This window comes from Suncus etruscus, chromosome 2 (genome assembly GCF_024139225.1).
Source record: "Suncus etruscus isolate mSunEtr1 chromosome 2, mSunEtr1.pri.cur, whole genome shotgun sequence".
Lineage (NCBI taxonomy): Eukaryota > Metazoa > Chordata > Mammalia > Eulipotyphla > Soricidae > Suncus > Suncus etruscus.
The window spans coordinates 70,459,516-70,481,520 of NC_064849.1; the positions used below are offsets into that span (position 1 = coordinate 70,459,516).

At 35.5% G+C, this 22,005-nt stretch overlaps 2 non-coding genes across 2 annotated transcripts; one reads left to right on the forward strand and one right to left on the reverse strand.

Moving 5' to 3' along the window:
* The first annotated feature begins 16,052 nt into the window (after positions 1–16,052).
* On the forward strand, positions 16,053–16,185 carry LOC126002655 (small nucleolar RNA SNORA51). Its single transcript, XR_007493334.1, has one exon. It is a non-coding gene; the product is annotated as a small nucleolar RNA SNORA51 (small nucleolar RNA).
* Positions 16,186–21,175: 4,990 nt separating this feature from the next.
* LOC126002280 (U6 spliceosomal RNA) lies at positions 21,176–21,279 on the reverse strand. Its single transcript, XR_007493034.1, has one exon. It is a non-coding gene; the product is annotated as a U6 spliceosomal RNA (small nuclear RNA).
* Positions 21,280–22,005: the final 726 nt, after the last annotated feature.

Sequence of the window (22,005 nt, forward strand, 5' to 3'; positions counted from 1 at the left end):
GTGGGGGAAATGGAGAGAAACCCTATTAAGTTTCCAAGTCCACCAAAATGCACAAGCCCAATAGATGAGAATCTAAAAGCAACAATGAATGCCCTAGCAATGGAAATCCACAAATCACTAACCTGCGTGATTAAGAAATCCATAGGTAAACAATTCAACCAACTCACAGAAGAACTTTTACAACAGATAAAAGAATCCATACAATTGAAACTAGGAGAAATAAAAAACATGTCAACAAGCCATAATAACAATTACACAGTTAGAAGAACACATAATTACACAGTTAGAAGAACACATAGAGAAACTTGAGGAAAAACTACAAAATAACAATGACAAAGAAGTCAATAAGAAAGCAAGAGACAAAAACATTGGAAGAAAAAGTTAGATACCTAATGAACAAAGGTAAAAGAAATAACCTACAAATTCTAGAAATACCAGAAGGGGAGGAAAAGGGGAAAGGAGAAGAACAAGTAGTGATGGAATTAATAGCAGAGAATTTTCCCACCCTCTGGAAAGAGACACCAGTACAAGTCCAGGAGGCAAAAAGAGTCCCTAATAAATAGACCCAAACAGATCAACACCAAGACATATAATAATCCAACTGGCAAAAAAAAAAAAGATGAATTATTTAAAGCAATAAGGGAAAGAAAACCCCTCAAATACAAGGGAAGGGACATAAGAATAAAATCAGACCTCTCACTTAAAACAATTCAAGCAAGAAGACAGTGGAGTGATATAGTTAAACTGCTGAATAAAAGAAACTTCCAACCTAGAGTACACTACCCAGCAAAACTTTCATTTTTATGGGAAGGAGAACTAAAAACATTCTTAGACAAAAAAAAAAAAACTCATATTATTTGCGCTAACCAAACCATCTCTAAATGAACTCCTCAAAGATGTCCTACACAATCCAAATCCCCGATTGTAACAACAATCACTCTACTCAATACACTAGCACAACAACCCTCTCTGGCAATAGTCTCCTTAAATGTCAACGGGCTAAATTCCCCCATTAAAAGACACAGAGTAGAGGGATGGATCAGAAAACAAAAACCAGATATCTGCTGCCTCCAAGAAACACACCTAAAAGAACAGGACAGGCACAGCTTAGAATTAAAGAATGGAAATAAATTATTCAAGCCAATGGGGGAAAAAAGCTGGGACAGCCATTCTTATATCATACCAAATTGCATTCAACCTCAAGAAAGTGTTCAGAGACCAAGAGGGTCACTATCTGATGATCAGGGAAACATTAGACCAAGAATTACTAACTCTGATCAATATTTATGTGCCAACTATAGAGCCAGAAAAATATGTGAAGCATTTGCTCACAAACCTAGAGAAACATATAGAAGGAAATGTGATAGGAGTAGGGAATTTCAACTCTCCACTATCACCACTAGACAGATACACCAGGCAGAAAATTAGCAAAGACATAAGAGTCCTTAATGAGAAATTAGAAATAGGACTAACAGACATATATAGGGCTCTCTACCCCAAGAAAGTAGAATATACATTCTTCTCAAGTGCTCATGGAACCTTCTCTAGAATAGATCATGTCTTAGAATATAAAATTAACTTGCACAAAGTCACAAACATAAGGATTATTAGAAGTTCCCATCAGACCATTATGAAACAAAGATCAAGCTAGATTGTAAAAAGAAAATGTGGAGAAAACCGAACACCTAGAGATTAAATAACATGCTACTCAACAATAGCTGGATCAAAGAGGAAATCAAGGAATAAATAAAAGAATTCTTTGAGGTAAATGATAATGAAGAGACAAACTGTCAAAACCTGTGGGACACAGCAAAAGCATTAATTAGGGGAAACTCATAGTAATACAGGCCTATGTCAGGAGAGAAGAAAATGACAAAATCAACAGTTTACAAAGACACCTTAAGGATCTGGACAAACAACAACAAAGAAACCCAAACACAACCAGAAGAAAAGAAATAATAAAAGCCAGAGCAGAAACAAATAACATAGAAACAAAGAAAACAATACAAAAAGTCAATAAGACCAAGAGCTGTTTTTTTTTTTTGAAAGAATAAACAAGATAGATAAACCACTGGCAAGACTTGCCAAAAAAAGGGGGGAAACACTTAAGTAAATAGAAACACAAATGAAAGGGGGAAAGATTACAACAGAACTCCAAGAAATCAAAGACATCATGAAGGCATATTACGAACAACTATACTCAGTTAGGCTAGAGAACCCTGAAGAAACTGACAGATATCTGGAAAAACAGCATCTCCCAAGACTGAATAAAGAGGATGTAGAAAGCCTAAACAGTCCAATCACATCTGAGGATATCAAAACAGTAATTAAGAAACTCGCCAAGAATAAAAGTCCAGGTACAGATGGTTTCACTGGTGAATTATATCAAACATTCTGAGAAGAAATACAACCACTGATTCTCAGACTCTTCCAAAACATTGAAAAGACAGGAATTCTTCCTAACTCCTTTTACAAGGTGAATATCACACTCATTCCCAAAGATGGCAAAGACTCTGCCAAGAAAGAGAACTACAGACCAATCTCACTAATGAACATAGATGCAAAAATTCTCAACAAAATCTTAGCAAACTGAATCCAACAGTACATCAAAAAGATTATACACCATGACAAAGAGGGTTTCATTCCAGGGATGCAAGGATGGTTCAACGTACACAAATCAATCAACATCATACATCACATCAACAAGAAGAAAGACAAAAACCACATGATCATCTCAATCGACACAGAGAAGTCATTTGACAAAATTCAGCACCCATTCATGCTGAAAACACTCAGCAAAATAGGGTTAGAAGGAACCTTCCTCAAGATAGTTACAGCTATCTATAAAAAGCTTCCAGCCAACATCATCCTCAATGGCGAAAAACTGAAAACATTTCCACTAAGGTCAGGAGCTAGGCAAGGCTGCCCACTTTCTCAACTCTTATTCAACATAGTTTTAGAAGTACTAGTAATAACTATCAGAAAAGAGAAGAAAATTCGATGAATACAGATAGGGAAAGAGGAAGTCAAACTATCATGTCCACAGTAAAACTCTTACAAACAATAAAACAATTCAGCAAAGAGGCTGGCTACAAAATCATCATGCAAAAACAATAGCATTCCTCCATAAAAATAACAAAGTAGAAGAGAAAAACATTAAAGAGTCAATGACATTTAAATAGTATCTAAAAATATTAAGTACATAGGAATCAGCCTGACAAGAGAAGTGAAAGACCTATACCATGATAACTTCAAAATGCTCCAGAAAGAAATTGAAGAGGACCTAAGGAAATGGAAGAGCATCCCCTGCTTATGGATAGAAAGAATTAACTTAATCAAAATGACTATCCTACCTAAATTACTATATAGATTTAACACAATCCCTATCCAATTTTTTAAGGAACTGGAACAATCAATTATAAAGTTTATTCAGAACCACCAAAGACCTAGGTTAGCCGAATCCTTATTGAAAAACAAGAAACTTATTGGCATCTCTTTACCTAACCTGAAGCTCTATTATAAAGCTGTAGTCATCAAAACAGCATGGTACCTGAACAAAGACAGAGTATCAAACCAGATGTTAGAACAGTGTTAGAACAGAATATCCAGAGATATACCCAAAAGTATACAATCAACTGATATTTGACAAAGGATCCAAGAACCTGAAATTGAACAAAGACAGTCTCTTTAACAAATGGTGTTGGAACAACTAGACAACCACCTGTAAGAAACTAGAGATTGATCCATACCTCACACCCTACACAAAAATCAACTCAAAATGGATTAAAGACCTGGAAATTAGGCCTGAATCTATAAAATTCATTGAAAGAAAATTAGGCAAAACAATACAAGACATACCTCAAAAAAGTCTTTAATGATGGAATGCCAATGACAAGAGTAATAGCATCAAACTTAAACAAATGGGACTACATGAAACTAAAGAGTTTCTGTATGGCAAAAGTAACCCTCGCTAAAACTAAAAGACAGCTAACAGAATGGGAAAAATTTTCACACTCGACACATCAGACAAAGGATTGATATCTAGGGTATGCAATGCACTCAGAAAAGTGAGCCCCACAAAACCCAATAAAGCCATAGAAAAATGGAGAGAAGAAATGAATAGAAACTTTTCCAAGGAAGACCAACAAGTGGCCAAAAGACACATGAAAACATGTTCATCATCACTCATCATTAGAGGAATCCAAATCAAGATAACAATGAGGTATCACCTAACACCAGTGAGGATGGCAAACATCAAAAATAATGGGACCGGGCCCGGAGAGATAGCACAGCGGCGTTTGCCTTGCAAGCAGCCGATCCAGGACCAAAGGTGGTTGGTTCGAATCCCGGTGTCCCATATGGTCCCCCGTGCCTGCCAGGAGCTATCTCTGAGCAGACAGCCAGGAGCAACTCCTGAGCACTGCTGGGTGTGGCCCAAAAACCAAATAATAATAATAATAATAATAATAATAATAATAATAATAATAATAATAATAATAATAATGGGACCGATCTCTGTTGGCAAGGATGTGGTAAGAAAGGAACTCTCATCCACTGCTCATGGGAATGCTGCCTGGTCCAACCCCTATGGAAATCAGTATGGAAGATGCTTAGTAAACTCAGAATTGAGCTGCCGTATGATCCTGTAATTGCACTCCTGGGTATCTACCCCCAAGACGGAAGAACATTTATCCCAAAGTTTGTATGCACCTCACTGTTTATTGCAGCACTCAGCACAATAGTCAAAAATTGGAACCAACCTCAATGCTCAACTACAGATGAATGGATCATGAAGATGTGGTATTTATATATGATGGAATACTACACAGCAGTTAGATATGATACAATCATGGATTTTGCAGCAACATGGATGGACCTTCAAAATATTATGTTAAACAAAGTAAGCCAGAAAGAGAAGGATAAATACAGAACGATAGAACTTCTTTGATGTATTTAACCAACAACAATAGAAGCAGCAGTTTTGGGTGAACAGGTATGTAATCAACCTCTAAACACAAAGATCTATTATAATGTGCTATTGTATTTATCCACAGATCTAGGTGCAGAATATAATGGGAAGCCTGGACACCTGCTGCAGTGATTACTAACAATATGCTTTAATGACTTTATTTTACTAAGTATAAAACAACCCTTCAGCTCCTTGGAAAGACCTTAGAAACAAAGGGTGACACCTAGTTTTAAATCTGGTGTTCAATCACACCAGTTGCCATATACAGTGCCCACTATGTCAGTATCTTGATAATATACTCTAACTTACCCAGTTACTTTTGTTTATGTCTTCTATTAGGACCCAAAGCAGGTGATCATTCAGATAACTGGAACAATCAATGGTGTACCAAGGACCTATGTTACAGGTCCCACTCACAGAACATGTCCTGGCAAATAACTACTTCCTTTTTTTTCTTTTTCTTTCTTTTTAAATATTTTTCTCTTTCTATCTTCTTCCCTCTACATTTTTTATCCTTCCCCATCAATTCAATCTGTTAAAATAAAATGAGCTCTAGCTGTCAGTTGCTCTGTAGAAAAGATACCTCTCTACTTAAGATGCAACAGACAAAACTACATAGGGTAACCACATTTTATGCAAAAACTGTGCTCATTATAAAAAGCTCTAGCCACTATATAAACCTTTATCTACAGGGACAAAAAGCCTCTTAAGAGGAAACCTGCCAATACTGACACACTAGCCCAATACTCTTTAACTTGTTTTTCTGTATTTACTTATTCTTCCTTTCTTTTCTGTCTAGTCTTTTGTTCTTTCTCCCCTTTCTATCCTAAGGCAAATCTTAACCAAATATGTATCTTTTCTTATCAATCATATCTCAAAAATTCAAACCCAGCTTATAAGGGTCAGGCCTCCAACAACAACCTAGGAATAGAACACTGATGTCTACCTTTATGTGGGCAAGAGTTTGTAGACAGTGAACTTCTCGCTGAATGCCAAACCTAAAATGTAAACAAACCATGCCTAAACTGTATATAGCCCTCTCATATATTACCCCTCCCCCTTCAGAAATTCCTCTATTCTCTCATCCCCTAATCCTGACCCAGCATCCTTCCTTATTTACCCCCTCTACCCTCAGTTATTAACCCATTAGGTAACAAAGCCAACCTCCTGCTGCAATAAACCACCACCGACCTCCCAAACCAAAAGGACATTCTCCCAGCCCCACATCTCATGCCTCGGCAAGAAACTACAACCAACACACCTGCTGACTCATTCTCTATGACCCTTCTTAGCCTCCTAATCATGGACTATCACATGCTACTGAGCCTGCCCTAGAAGGACCCCAGCTCAAGAACACTCCCCTCGTGGCTACAAATAACTTCGCAAGCCTAACAAGATGCGATGTATAATGAAAAACTGCCCTGGATTTCACCATCCACAAGAATATCTCAAAAGACTCATTGGGGAAGCCTATATTTCCTTTATGATTTTTAATACCTCCATAAAAATACCTCTTAGTCTGTTTATCCCCAAAAGTAAGAGTGTCGTAAATGGCATTGGTTTTAAATGCGATTTTTAAATTTTAATTTATTTAAAGAAAATGATTACATAGTTGACATAACTGATAATAATACATTTTTAGGAAGACCAAAAGCAACATGTGTTTTTTAAAAAAATAGAAAGTTGAAAGAAAAACTAAAGAGATGGAAGAGAAAAGAAAGAATATTTTTGAAAACTATTGACTCACAATGAGTTCATTGAAGCACCAGCAGAAAGTTTAGTAAGCTCTTCTTTTTTTTAAAGGATTAGAGTTAAAAAAAATACAGTAATAACAGTGTAAGAGTGGCAAGTGTTGTTTGCATAGGTCCAGCAAAATATGGGTAAAATGAGGGGAAAAAAGGCCTTGTCCTAAATACAAAGAGACTCTATCCCTGATGTTCTCTGGCATAAGACTGACTCTGGGCTCCAGGCATACTAGGTTGTCCAACCCCTGAGTCATTCTCTGTGACGAAATTTTTTCACACATTAGCTGTTGTCTGGTTTCCGTAGTTAAAGATTCTGGTTTCTGTGCCAAAAGGATACTGGTTTCTGTGTTTCATCAAAGTCAGGATGTGGAGAGTACTCCAGTTTCACCTCACCATCATATGCGGAGTGTCCTGCCCTGCAAGCAAGTTGCTGCTGTTGCTGAGTCATCTGGGTATCAAGGGAACACTCCTTGGAGTAAAGTCAATGCCAGGATAGCGGCAGGGTCTCCCCTAGTATTGAACGCATTTTTTAAATGCAATCTTATTTATCTCTTCTATTATATATATATATATATTTTTTTCTCTTTGTCTCTCCACCTAACTTGGTTTGGTTTCGAGTGGTATGAAAACCTACAGGAAAAGTCCTGCCTGGGATAAAAGCCCAGGTCAAAACCAGGGCACAGGGAGCATCAAGACTATCATTCTCACCTCCAAATCCACCAGCAAGATAATTTTTCACCATACCCTTTTGCATAGGCACTCTAAATAAAGGGAAATGTTATACGCAGAAACAAGCTCTCAATTACAAGGTATAAGAACACATACTTTTTATAATACAGGCTTGTCTCCCACCCTGAACATATGTCATGTGACCCAACTTAGACTCCATGTGATCAGACAGTGACCTTCCAACCCAGAACCCCAGATCCCAGACATGAAACTGACACAGATCCCAGCAACATCCTCAGGAACCAGATTCCATCCACGGAAATTACGAACTCCACCCTGGCACCAACTTGCACAGTTTTACCATGACATCCTGATATGAGGAAATGGCAACAACTTGAGCTAGGAGAGGGCTGCCCTATCTCTCCATCTAGCGGTATGATACAACTGGGAGATATGTCATCCTTTGCCCTAAGCAAAAACCAAATTGCTATTTACAGAAGAATGACCTTGACAAACATGGACTGAACAGAACATAGCAAGGGACCAATGAGGAAGTTCCTTGAGTAGGCCTCAGCTTTGGATTCACACAATAACCATGATCTCTAATCCCAGAGATCTCACTGCAACTGAGGAGAACATCTGGAACCATGCTGAAAGACTATATCCTAGGCTCTGACTTAGGATCTGAGCAAAAACCAAGTCCACTAACTACAGAAGACTGATACAACAACAGTGATGAAACAAAAATTCTAGAACCGTAAATAAACAAGCAAAAAACCTCTCTTTTAGCCTTCACCCTATGACCTACGCAAATAACAAGAACTTCAACTACAGAGGAGGGACATCATCACCCACACCTAAGCGGAAAGTTTCCTGGCAACATAAAAAGATCTTGGGATGTATAAAAGAGTGAGTACAGAGCCTATAGTTGTTCCAATGGCAGTATGTTTCAAGGGTGGAGAAACTTTGTATCTCTCAGACCAAGGTAATTCCCGTTTTAATTTCCCCAATGTTTACTGTGCCTATGCAAAAACAAAACAAAACAAAAAAAAACAAAACAAAAAAAACCCTCTTTTAAGAAGTTACTGGTCTTTTTTTTTCTTTTTTTTCTCTTTTCTTGTTTTTGCTTTCGTTTTTGTTTTTTATTTATTTTTTATGTGTTTCTTCATAGCAGATGGTTTTGGTTTCTGGCTTACTCTTTTTTCTTAATCTTTTTTGTACATTTTTTGTTACTCCCTTATTGTTGTTTTTTTTTTTTTTTTTCTGTCATTTTGGTTTGTTTTTGCCCTGTCTCTTTTTATTTTTTTTTGTTACTTTTTTTTCATGTCTTTTTCTTTCCCCTTTCTTCTTCCAAAGGGATACTTACAGAACCGAGACTCTCGATGGCGAACCTATGGCATATGTGCCAGCAGTAGCACGGGAAGGCCATGCAGCTGGCATGCAGGAAAGTCTGCAATTAATATATGCGGTGCATTGCAGGAGGCAAGTGTGCTAGTGTCTGCTTTGCGGATCACCTGGTAGCAGGACCAGACTGGCCATTGGTCAGTAAGCACTTTATATTTAAGAGATATCTAATTTTATATGATGTGTTGAGTGCAAATATTTCCCCAATCAGTTAGCTGTTTTTTTTTTTTTAGTTTTAGCACATTAGTCTTTGGCTGTACATAATTTTTAAAATAATTTCTTTATTTAAGCACCACAGAAACAAATATGTTTGTAGTTGGGTTTCAGTAATAAAATGTACATCCCCCTTCACCAGTGGAACTTCCTGTGACAAATGTTATCCAATTCACTACTCCCCTGCCCTTTGCCTGTCTTAAATACCTGGCATTCTATTTCTCTCTCACTGTCTTTGTCATGATAGATGTTAGTGTATTTCTCTAACTGTGATCACCACTTTTGTGGTTAGCTTCATATCATGGTCTGGTCTTTCTGGTCTCCATACCTATTCTCTCTAAGTATTATTACCAAACTATCTTTTGTTTTCCTTAAATCCCACATATAAATGAGACTAGTCTCTGCCTGTCACCCTCTCTTTGACTTATTTCACTCAAAAAATAGTCTCCATGTCCATCCATATATAGGAAAATTTTATGACTTTATTTTATTTCTAAACTCTATGTAATATGTTATTGTATATATGTGCCATAGCTTCTTTATCCACTCATTTGTTGTCAGCTACCTGAGTTGTTTCCGATTCTGTCTAATATAAATAGATTGCAATGAACATAGGCATGCAGAAGGCATTATTGTATTGTATAGTCTAGAGTATTTCCCTAGAATTGTAATACTAGATCATATGGGAGCTCAATTCGCAGTTTACTGAGGAATATCTAGATTGTTTTTTCAGAAAGGCTGGATGAGACAGCATTCACTCTAACAGTGAAAGATGCTCCTTTCTCTTCACACACTCACCAAATGTTCTTGTTCTTTGTAATGTGTGTCAGTCTCTGTGGCATAAGATGATACTTCATTGTTCTTTGGATTTGTATTTCAGTGTTGATTAGTGACGTGGAGCATTTCTTTATGTGACTTTTGACTATCTGTATTTCTTCTTTGAAGAAATGTCTGTTTGTTTCTTCTCATTATTTTTGATGAGGTTAGATTTTTTTTCTTGTTATGTTCTGTCAATACATTGTATAGCTTAAGTATTAGCCCCTTAGCTGATGAGCATTGGGTGAATAATTCGCCCATCCCCATGGGTTTCCATTGACCACAGTATGATTTTCTTTGAAGTGAATAAGATTCTCAATTTAATGTAGTACAATTTGTTTATTTCTTCTTTTACTTGTTAGGAGAATGGTGTTTGCTTTTTGAAGATGTCTATAGTCTCGATGACATGAAGTATTTTGCATATGTATTCTTTTATATACCTTGTAGTTTTGGCCCTGATATCAAAGTCTTTAATGCATTTTGATTTGATCTTTGTGTGTGGTGGTAAATAAAGGTCTGTTTGCTTTTTTTGCATATGGCTGACCAGTTATTCTAACAACACTTGTTGAAGAGGCTTTCCTTGCTTCATTTTGCATTTCTTACTCCTTTATCAAAGACTGATTATATGTCTGTGGGAGTCTATTTCATTGATTGAAGGTCAGTCTTTATTCCAGTACCATGCTGTTTTAATGGCTATTATTTTTGTAGTACAACTTAAAGTTGAAGAAAGTTGATGTCTCCCATCATCTTTCTCCTAAGAATTGCTTTAGTTATTCTTGGCATTTATTGTTCCAAATTAATTTCAGAAGTGTTTGATCTACTTCTTTTAAAAATGTCAAGAATATCCTCAGAAGAATTTCATTAAATCTGTACAATGTTTGGGAAATATTACAATTTTAATTAAGTTACTCCTTCCAATCTATGAAAAGTGTATTTGTCTCCATTTCATTGTGTTCTATTTTATTTCTTGAAGCAGTATTTTGTCATTTTCTTTGTATAGGTCCTTCATATCTCTAGATAAGTTTACTCCAAGGTCTTGTTTTAGTTTCTATGGCATTATTGTGAATGGGATTTTTTAATGTTTATTTCTTTTATATCATTATTTGTGTATCAGAAGGCCACTTATTTTTATGTACATTTTGTAGGTTTCTACTCTGCTGTATAAATCTATTGTTCCTAAAAGCTATTTTATTAAGTTTTTGGAATTTTCTAAATATAGAATCATGTCATCTGCAAATAGTGAGAGATTGACTTCGTTATTCCTATCTGAATACCCTTAATGTCTTTTCTTGCCTGATTGCTATGGCAAGTATTTCCAGTACTATGTTAAATAGGAGTGGCGAGAGAGGAAAGCCTTGTCTTTGCCATATTTGAAAGGAAGGTTTTAAGATTATCTCCTTTGAGTATATTTGCCATAGGCTTTTGGTAAATGGTCTTGAGTATATTGAGAAAAGTTCCTCACATTCCCATCTTGTTGAGAACATTTTATCATTAATGGGCATTGGACCTTATCAAATGTTTTCTCTGCATCTATTGATATGATATGGTTTTTATATTATCTTTCGTTTATATGGTGTATTACATTGATTTTTAAACCATTCTTGCATATCCAGAATGAAAATACTTGGTTATGCTGTATGACCTAATTGATGAGACATTAGATCTAATTAGCTAGGATGTGTATTCATCAAGAATATTAATCTGTAGTTCTATCTTTTGTGGTATCTCTGTTTTCTTTTTTTAATCAGGGTGATGTTCACTTTGTAAAAATAAACTATTTAGAAGTATTTCTCTTAACTACACTGAGAACTACCATAATAATGTGAATGAATGAGGAAAATGGAAAGCCTGTCTAAAGTACAGGTGGGGATGGGGTGGGGAGGAGGGAGATTTGAGACATTGGCGGTGGGAATGTTGCACCGGTGAAGGGAGGTGCTCTTTACATGACTGAAACCCAACTACAATCTTATTTGTAATCAAGGTGTTTAAATAAAGATATTAATTAAAAAATTATTCAATTTACTGGAAGAGACTGAAATGGATTCGGAGTATGTTCCCTTGAAAGGTTTGAAAGAATACATTAGTGAATCCATCTGGGCTTAGGCTTTTGTTTTTGTGAAAACTTTTAATTACCATTTTAATTTTCTCAATAGTGATAGGTCTGTTCAGCTATGAAAGAACATCTTTGTTCAACTTTGAGAGGATATATGGCTCTACGAATTTATTCATTTCTTCCAGGGTCACTTGCTTTGTGGAGTAGAGTTTCTCAAAGTAATATCTGATCATCCTTAAAATTTCTGTTGGTATATTTAGTGACTTACCCCCTTTTTATTTCTAATTTGATTATTTTTCTGTTTCTCCCTTTATTTGTGAATTTTTCTACTGGTTTATTCATCTTTTTATGTTTTCAGAAAAATTAACTCTTGATTTAATTAATATTTTGATTTTTTTTTATTTTAGATTTATTACTTTTTGCTCTAAGCTTTATTATTTCCTTTGGTCTGACTATTTTTGTTTCATTATTTGAACACGTTCTAATTTTATAATCTGTGACAATAATTTATTTATATAGGCCCCATCTTCCTTCAAAGAGTAATTGAAAAGTTATGAATTTTCTTTTAAAACCACTTTTGCTGTGTCCCAGAATTCTAATAATTTGTGTCTTCATTCTCATTTGGTTCCAAAATTTTTTTGAATTCCTCTTTGATTTCATCTCTGACCCACTGGTTGTTAAGTAGTGAACTTTTAATTCCAGATTTTAAAAGTTTGCCTCTGTGTCTGTTTGCAATTTCTTTTTAATTTTCAGTGCATTATGATGTGAAAAATTAATTCTTGTTCCAAATGAATTTCAAAAGTGCCTGATCCACTTCTTTGAAGAATGTCATGGGTATCTTTAGAGGGATCGCATTAAATCTGTACAATGCTTTGGGAAGTATTGCCATTTTGATTATGTTAATCCTGCCAATCCATGAGCAAGGTATGTGCTTCCATTTCTGTGTGTCCTCTCTTATTTCTTGGAGCAGAGTTTTATAATTTTCTTTCTATAGATCCTTCACATTTTTAGTCAAGTTGATTCCAAGATATTTGAGTTTGTGTGGCAATATTCTGAATGGGGTTGTTTTCTTAATGTCCATTTCTTCCTTACTACTATTGGTGTATAGAAAGGCCATAGGTTTTTGTGTGTTAATTTTGTAGCCTGCCACCTTGCTATATGAGTCTATAGTTTCTAGAAGCTTTTTGGTAGAGACTTTAAGGTTTTCTAGGTAGATATCATGTCATCTGCAAACAGTGAGAGCTTGACTTCTTCCTTTCCTATCTGGATTCCCTTGATATCATTTTCTTGTCTAATCACTATAGCAAGTACGTCCAATGCTATGTTGAATAGGAGTGGTGAGAGGACAGCCTTGTCTTGTGCCAGAATTTAGAGGAAAGGCTTTCAGTTTTTCTCCATTGAGGACAATATTTGCCTCTGGCTTGTGGTAGATGGCCTTAACTATATTGAGAAAGGTTCCTTCCATTCCCATCTTGCTGAGAATTCTGATAAAGAATGGGTGTTGGACCTTATCAAATGCTTTCTCTGCATCTATTTTATTTTTCTTGTTGTTGATGTTGTGTATTATGTTGATAGATTTACAGATGTTAAATCATTCTTGCATTCCTGGGATGAAACCTACTTTATCATAGTGGATAATCTTCTTAATGAGGCACTGAATCCTATTGCCAGGATTTTGTTGAGAATCTTTGCATCTGCATTCATCAGCGGTATTGGTCTGTAATTTTCTTTTTTGGTAGCATCTCTGTCTGGTTTAGGTATTAAGGTGATGTTTGCTTCATAAAATCTATTTGAAAGTGTTTCTGTTTGTTCAATTTCATGAAAGAGGCTTGCCAGGATTGGTAGTAGTTCCTCTTGGAAATTTCGAAAGAATTCATTAGTGAATCCATCTGGGCCTGGGCTTTTGTATTTGGGCAGACATTTGATTACCGTTTTAATTTCATCAGTAGTGATGGGGATGTTTATATATGCTACATTCTTTTCTTTCAACTGTGGAAGATTATGAGTCCAAGAATTTATCCATTTCTTCCAGGTTCTCATTTTTAGTGGCGTAGAGTTTCTCAAAGTAGTTTCTGATTACCCTTTGAATCTCTGCCATATCAGTAGTGATCTCTCCTTTTCCATTTCTAATATGATTTATCAAGTTTCTCTCTCTCTCTTTCTTTGTTAGTGTTGCCAGTGGTTTATTAATCTTGTTTATTTTTTCAAAGAACCAATTTCTGCTTTTGTTGATATTTCGGATTGATTTTTGGGATAATAAACACCCTAGAATAGCTAAAGCAATCATTGGGGAAAAGATTATGGGAGGGATTACTTTCCCCAACTTTAAACTGTACTACAAAGCAATAGTTATCAAAACAGCATGGGATTGGAATAAAGACAGGCCCCCAGATCAGTGGAATAGGCTTGAATACTCAAAGAATGTTCCCCAGATATACAATCATCTAATTTTTGATAAAGGAGCAAGAAATACCAAATGGAGCCAAGAAAGCCTCTTCAACAAGTGGTGTTGGCACAACTGGCTAGCCACTTGCAAACAATTGAACTTAGACCCCCAGCTAACATCATGTATGAAGGTTAAATCCAAATGGATGAAAGACCTCGATATCAGACCCAAAACCATAAGATACATAGAACAACATATAGGTAAAACACTACAGGACATTGAGACTAAAGGCATCTTCAAAGAGGAAACTGTACTCTCCAAGCAAGTGAAAGCAGAGATTAACAGATGGGAATATATTAAACTGAGAACTTCTGCAACTCAAAGGAAATAGTGCCCAGGATACAAGAGTCCCCAACTGAGTGGGAGAAACTATTTACCCAATACCCATCAGAAAAGGGGCTAATATCCAAAATATACAAGGCACTGACAGAAATTTACAAAATATGGGGAGAAGAAATGGACAGACACTTTGACAAAGAAGAAATACAAATGGCCAAAAGACACATGAAAAAATGCTCCACATCACTAATCATCAGGGAGATGCAAGTCAATACAACTATGAGGTACTACCTCACACCCCAGAGATTGGCACACATCACAAAGAATGAGAGCCAGCAGTGTTGGCAGTGTTGTGGAAAGAAAGGAACTCTTATCCACTGCTGGTGGGAATGCCGTCTAGTTCAACCTTTATGGAAAGCAATATGGAAATTCCTCCAGAAACTGGAAATCGAGCTCCCATATGACCGAGCTATACCACTCCTGGGAATATACCCTAGGAACACAAAAATACAATACAAAAATCCCTTCCTTACACCTATATTCATTGCAGCACTACTTACCATAGCAAGACTCTGAAAACAGCCAAGATACCCTTCATCAGATGAATGGCTAAAGAAACTGTGGTACATATACACAATGGAATATTATGCAGCTGTCAGGAGAGATGAAGTCATGGAATTTTCCTATACATGGATGTACATGGAATCTATTATGCTGAGTGAAATAAGTCGGAGAGAGAGAGAAAGACGCAGAATGGTCTCACTCATCTATGGGTTTTAAGAAAAATGAAAGACATTCTTGCAATAATAACTTTCAGACACAAAAGAGAAAAGAGCTGGAAGTTACAGCTCACCTCAGGAAGCTCACCACAAACAGGGATGAGTTTAGTTAGAGAAATAACTACGTTTTGAACTATCCTAATAAAGAGAATGTACTAGGGAAATAGAAAGCCTTTCTAGAGTACAGGTGGTGGTTGGGTGGGGATATTTGGGACATTGGTGATGGGTATGTTGCACTGGTGATGGGTGGTGTTCTTTACATGACTGAAGCCCAAACACTATCATATATGTAATAAAGTTGTTTAACAAAAAAATAAGAAAAAAATTAAAAAGTGAAAATTAATTCTTACTTCTGTCCTATTGGTTTTATAAAGGCATATTTTATGGGTCAGCATGTGGTCTAGTTTTTAGAATGACTCATGTGCATTGGAGGAGAATGTGTATCCAGTTCTGAATATGGGGAGCCCTACACATATGTACTAGGCCAATTTATTCCATAGTTTTGTAAGTTTCATCATGGTAGATATATAAAAGGTTGAAAGGGCAGAGTTGAAAGCCTGTCTAGAGTACAGGTCGGTGTTGGGTGTGGAGGAAAGACACTTGGGTATTGGTCATCAGAATTTTGTACTGAAAGATTATATATATATAATATATATATTAAATATCAAAAAAAAGTTAAGGCCTCCCAATTCTTACCTCCGGTTGTGTTCTTTACACTGACTGTATTGAAAGAGGAGGTACAGTAAATGCATCACGTATACACCTCAACCCAGGCCCTCTGCCTGGTCTATATTGTGAATTGGGGGACAAAAAAAAGAAGGGCATAGTTGAGATATTCCATTATAACTGTGTTGCTATTGATGTCATCTTCAAATTTTTCAGCAATTATTTTAAGTATTATGCTGGTCCCTCAAATGGTGCAATATGTTTAGGAATGTAATTTCTTCTTGTTGTAGATGTTTCTTGATTATTAAAAAATTTTCATCTCTGTCCCTTATAACTTTAATTTTAAAGTCTGTGTGATCTGGTATTAATATGGTCACTTCAGCCTTTTAAAGGGAGATTTTTGCTTGTATGATTGTCCTCCAACCTTTGAGTTTGAGTCTATGTTTATTCTGACTATTCAAATGTGTTTCTTGTAGGTAGCAAAATGTTGGATTTAGCTTAGTGATACATTTTGCCACTTTATGTCTCTTAACTAGTGCAGTTATTTCATTGCCTTTGGAAGAAAATTTAGTGTTATCTTTTTGTAGGCATTTGCTTTTTATATTGGTCTATCTTGTCTTAAGAACACCTTGCAGTTCATTTCTTAAGGCTCATTTTGAGTCTACATTTCTGAGTTGTTTCTGAGTTCCTCCCTTCAAACCTGAATGTGAGTCTGAGTAAATGTGAGTCTTATTGGGTACTCTTTGAGAAGCATTCATTTCATTGATTTTTGTCTCTATATCCCACCATTGCCTTCAGGTCTTGTGAGTTTCTTGTGATATATCTGCTATAAATTTTAAGGATGTTCCTTTGAATGTAATTTGCCTTTTTTATCTTGATGTTTTCAGTGTTCTATCCCTATCTATGGAATTTATTGTTGTGACTAGAATGAGTCTTCTAGAACTTTTCTTTGGTTTTCTTCTAGCTGGTACCCTTTGGGCATGCAGGATTTGGTTACATGTACTCTGCAGCTCTAGGAGTTTCTCTGCAATGATATCTTTGATTGGGGAGAGGTCAGTTCACCTCTTCTGACTTACTTTTCAGAGGGTCTTCTCTTTAGAGTTATGTGAGTCTGGATGGTTCTGGCAGGTTGGGATGACACCCATGTTCTGTTGTACGGAACCTTTTTAGTTTGATTAACTCCCTTTTGCTTAGATATGATTCTATAGCCATTGCTAGTGCTTCAGATCATAGATGACTCCATTGAGATCTATATCAAACACTGTTCTGCCCATATTCCCTCAATGTACTTTATAGATTCAGTTCTAACATTATTGACTTTGATCCACTTTGAGTTAACTTTAGTATAAGGTGTAAGATATGGATCCAGCTTCAATTTCTTACACGTGGGTATCCAACTACCCCAACACCATTTGTTGAAAAGGCTATCTTTATTCCATTTCATTTTCTTGGCTCTTTTGTCAAAATTAGTTGCCCATATACTTTAATATGGATATTCATTGGATATTATATTCAAACTCATTGATCTAATAGTCTGCTTTTATTTTTATACCTTATAGGTTTTATTATTATGACTGTGTGTCTGACTTCATGTTAAGTAATGAGATGTTTCTCAGTTTCTTGTTTTAAGTATGGTTTTGTTTATCCAGGTTCTTTATGATTCCATACTAACTTTATATAGTGACTGTTCTATGACTTTGAATTTTTCTAAACTTGCATATGGGTTTCAATCAGCAAATTGACATGGCAGAAAATTGTTAGTGTATCCAATATTTCAACAAATAAATTACAATGGAAGAAAAAAATATTGCAATAAAGTTTCTACACTAGATGAAATTTCAAATATATGTTAAATGGAAAAATGAGCAGATAAAGTATGGTACCCTTTGATTCACACTGGTAAAATGAAATTATAAAAGTTTAAGAAAAACTTCATGAGAATAAATTTATACTTACTTATAAGAGGGTTTTTAATTAGGTAATATGACTTCCTAAGATGGTATATATGAATAATTCTATATCTCCAGTAAGTGATATTATTTTATAAAAATGTATTAAATTATAATTTTTGTACTATTAGCATATATAAATTCACAACATGGTGAACAACTGACAGAATAAAACCTCCAATATAGTGAACCTTCTCTAGAGATACTACATTCATCTACTAGTGACAGAGTAAATCTTATTATTGCAGTTCATATTTTCAAAATCAAAACACAATGAGCATAGAAGTTGTGTCCTCTGCCTCAGGGTATAAAACAAGTGTGTCTTCTGGGAGACAGAACACTTCAGAAAGTTTACGTCTATTTCATCATAATTCTCTCCTGTGCGAGAGTTACACAAAGAGTTGCTATTGTCGAGGCAGTTAATTAACACTAATTGTGCTTGGGTAGTGACCAAGTGGAACTTCAGAGATTTAGTATTGCCAGACAGAAATAGTCTATTATGGGAATTGTTTTCTTAGAATTATGTTGATTTTCCCAGGATAACTAAGTGGAAAAGAGGTTAATGGGTCACTTGGGGGTGACATCTCTTTTGTAAATTACCATTTTCTTCTGATACTAAGATTTGTTTTTGGCCATAAAGTCAAAATATAGCCTTGAATAAAAGGAAAGCAAACAATTATTCAATGAAAATACAAAAAAGAAAAATTTGCATCAATAATTTTATACTTTTCAAACTAACTCTACTGTATGTAAAGCTACTAACAATCATTTTCATAAATCCAAAGTACAGTACTTAAACTTTGAAAAATTTCTGACTAATGTGTGGTGGAAGAAATCAATAAGATGAAAAAAATATGTAGCCAAAAAATTGAAAGTAGAGACCAGTGAGAAATATTTATGAACTGTTTATCTACAAAAATGTTAATAAATAATGATATACTAAGGGACAAATGTGGTGTAGAGGTGAGTTATATATAATAACTAAACCACAGAGTCACAATCTAAACATAAGACCCAAGCTTATAAATGTGTCTGTAAAGGTAGCAGGCTAGGATAGGAGAGAACCTGGGAATAGGGAGGAGGAAAATTGACATTGATGGTGGGATTGGTGTTAGAGCATCATAAGCCTACATTTATTTTAGGAACAGCTTTGTAAATTAAAATATTTTAATTTTAAAATAAAATTAAATATTGATGCAAAGAATAAACAATTTTAAAGCCTCAATAAATCTCAAATAGCTTGAGTATAAAATGAAAAGCCTTATATTAAAAGGAAATATATTATTTTTATCATTATTTAAACATAATGTAATAAATATTTTTTAACTTAAGTCTATGATTTCAAATTTTCAAAAAATTTACCTTTCTTAATTTTACATAATTTAAAGCTACATCAAAAGAGGTCCACAAATGTTTATGGAGTTTCTACGGAAACACAAGAACTAAAAATACAAGGTTGAATAACATACCTATACTCTCTTGTTTATATAGAATTATTCACAATAGCCAATATAGAGTAAAACTTTAAAAATAAAATAAATTAAAATATAAAAATAAAAAATTTATAAATATGTCAATTTATTACCCCCCAAAAGTTAAATACAATATGGTAATAATATCAAAGACAGTAGACATGAGGCCAAAAGATTTGGTTCGTGGTAGAAAACTTGCCAGAAAGAGTGGGAAAATTCAGTAAGGGCAGAGAAGAGATAACTACAATAATGATAGATGGAAATGATCACTCTGGACAAGAGCTTGGTGCTGAAAGAAGGTAAAGTGAAATACATGATATCCCTTCAGTAGCAACATTGAAAACCACAGTGTCTAATAGGGAATAACAGAAGACAGAGAGAAAGAGAGAGGTCTTTCATAGAGGCAGTAGACAAGAGGTCAGGGGAGAGGGCAGAAGGTAAACTGAAGACAGTCGTGGTGGGAAGTGTGCATTGGTGCAGAGATGGGTGCTGGGCATTTATGACTGAAACTCAATCATGAACAATTTTATAACTATCTCATAGTGGTTCAATTTTAAATTTTTTTAAATTTTAAAATATCCACATATTAATAGTGTGATTTCTTCCTGCTACACATATCAGTTGATTAATACAAAGTGTCCATCTTTGTCCCTTACAACTTTTCTGAGTCTAAAGTTGGTGTCATCTGATATTAATATAGCCACTCTGGCTTTTTTAAGGATACTGTTTGCTTGGACAATTTTCCTCCAGCCTTTGACTTTGAGTTTATGTTTGTTCTGACTATTCAGGTGTGTTTCTTGTAGACAGAAGAAGGTTGGCTTTATCTTTTGATTCATTTAGCCACTCTGTGTCTCAACTGGTGCATTTAGTCCATTGACTTTGAGGGAGATGATTGTCATAGGATTTAATGTTATCTTTGTGTACAAGTTTGGTGTGTTTGTTGGTCTGACAGACTTTGTCTTAAAGTAGATCTTTCAGCTTTTTTTTTAAGGCTGATTTTGTATCTGAACTATTGCTTATCTGTGAAGCCATGTATCCATCCTTTCATCAAACCTGAACGTGAGTCAGGCTGGGTGCAGTATTCTAGATGAATTATCCATTTCAATCATTCTTGTCATAATATTCCACTACTATCTTCTCGCCTTGAGGGTTTCTTGTGACATATCTGCTGTAAATCTTAAGTATGCTCCTTTGAATGCAATTTCCTTTTTTGATCTTGCTGCTTTCAGTATTCTATCTCTATCTGTGGGGTTCATTGTTGTGATTAGGATGTGTCTTGGGGTGTTTTTCTTCGGATCTCTTTTAGCTGGTACTCTTCGGGCATGCAGGATTTGTTTGCATGCAGTCTTTAGCTCTCAGAGATTCTCTGTGATGATGTCTTTAACTGTTGATTCTTTCTGGATATCTTATTTCTGGGCCTTTTTGATGCTTATGTTGTTTCTATTGAGTTTATCAAAGACTTTTATTTTTATCTGTTCACATTCTTTGAGTACTTTTTCCATTGTTTGATAATTTGCCTTAAGGTTCTTTTCTAATCTCTTCTACTGTATGGTATTGTTCTGCATTTCATTTTCCAGTTCACTGATTCTGTCCTCGGCTACTATTACCCTGTTAGAGAGGCTTTCTATTGAGGTTTTCAGTTTAGCTACTGTATTTTTCAGATCTGTTATTTCAGTTTGGAGTTTTTTAATTTCTATTTTTGTGTTCTGTTCAGCCTGAGCTATGTTTTCTTCATGAATCTGCATGTCATCCTTGCACAGGGGCCATGCTAATCTCTGTATTGTTCCAATTTTAGTATATGTGCTGCCGAAGCAAGCACGTGAGCTATGTTTTCTTTGATTTCTATGAGGATCCTCCATATTTCTATTCTAAACTTTTTATTTGAGAGATTAATCAGGTGGTTGGTATTTTTTGGGTCATCAGAGCTATCATCTTCATTCTCTGTGCATGCTGTTTGTCTACGAGGTTTCCCCATTATCACACTTGTAGTGTGATTTTTTTCCCTACATGTTATGGTGGGGTTCATTAGTTAGAGAGAGCCCACAGCAGGAATTAGACACCTCCCCCACCTTTACAAACAGAAAAGCTACCGTATTTTCCAGCGTATAAGACGTCTGGGCATATAAGACGACCCCCTAATTTTGCAGTTAAAATGTAGCTTTAGGCCTATATTTGCTGCATCAGACAGAATGTTCCTGTGCTGCAACTGTATGTACCACAGTGAGCCCATCACAACAAGCAAAGGTTCAAAGGTTATACTGTAATAGACTTTCTCTCTGACTCTGGCCAATCTGAGCAAGCTTTTTACAGTGTAGATTCGGGTCCAGAAAATTATCTAATTTGCATGCATAAAAAGCCTGTTTGGATTGGCTGAGTTAGAGAGGAGGTCAGAGCAGCCTTGCAGTGATTGGTGCAGGATCGAGTTGAAAAATTCGTTTTGTGGCAATATTCAGACAATTTTCATTTAGCAGCATATTGAAACACTTTTCAGGATATACTCAGCGTATAAGATGACCCCAATTTTCTTTATTTTTTAATATATGTT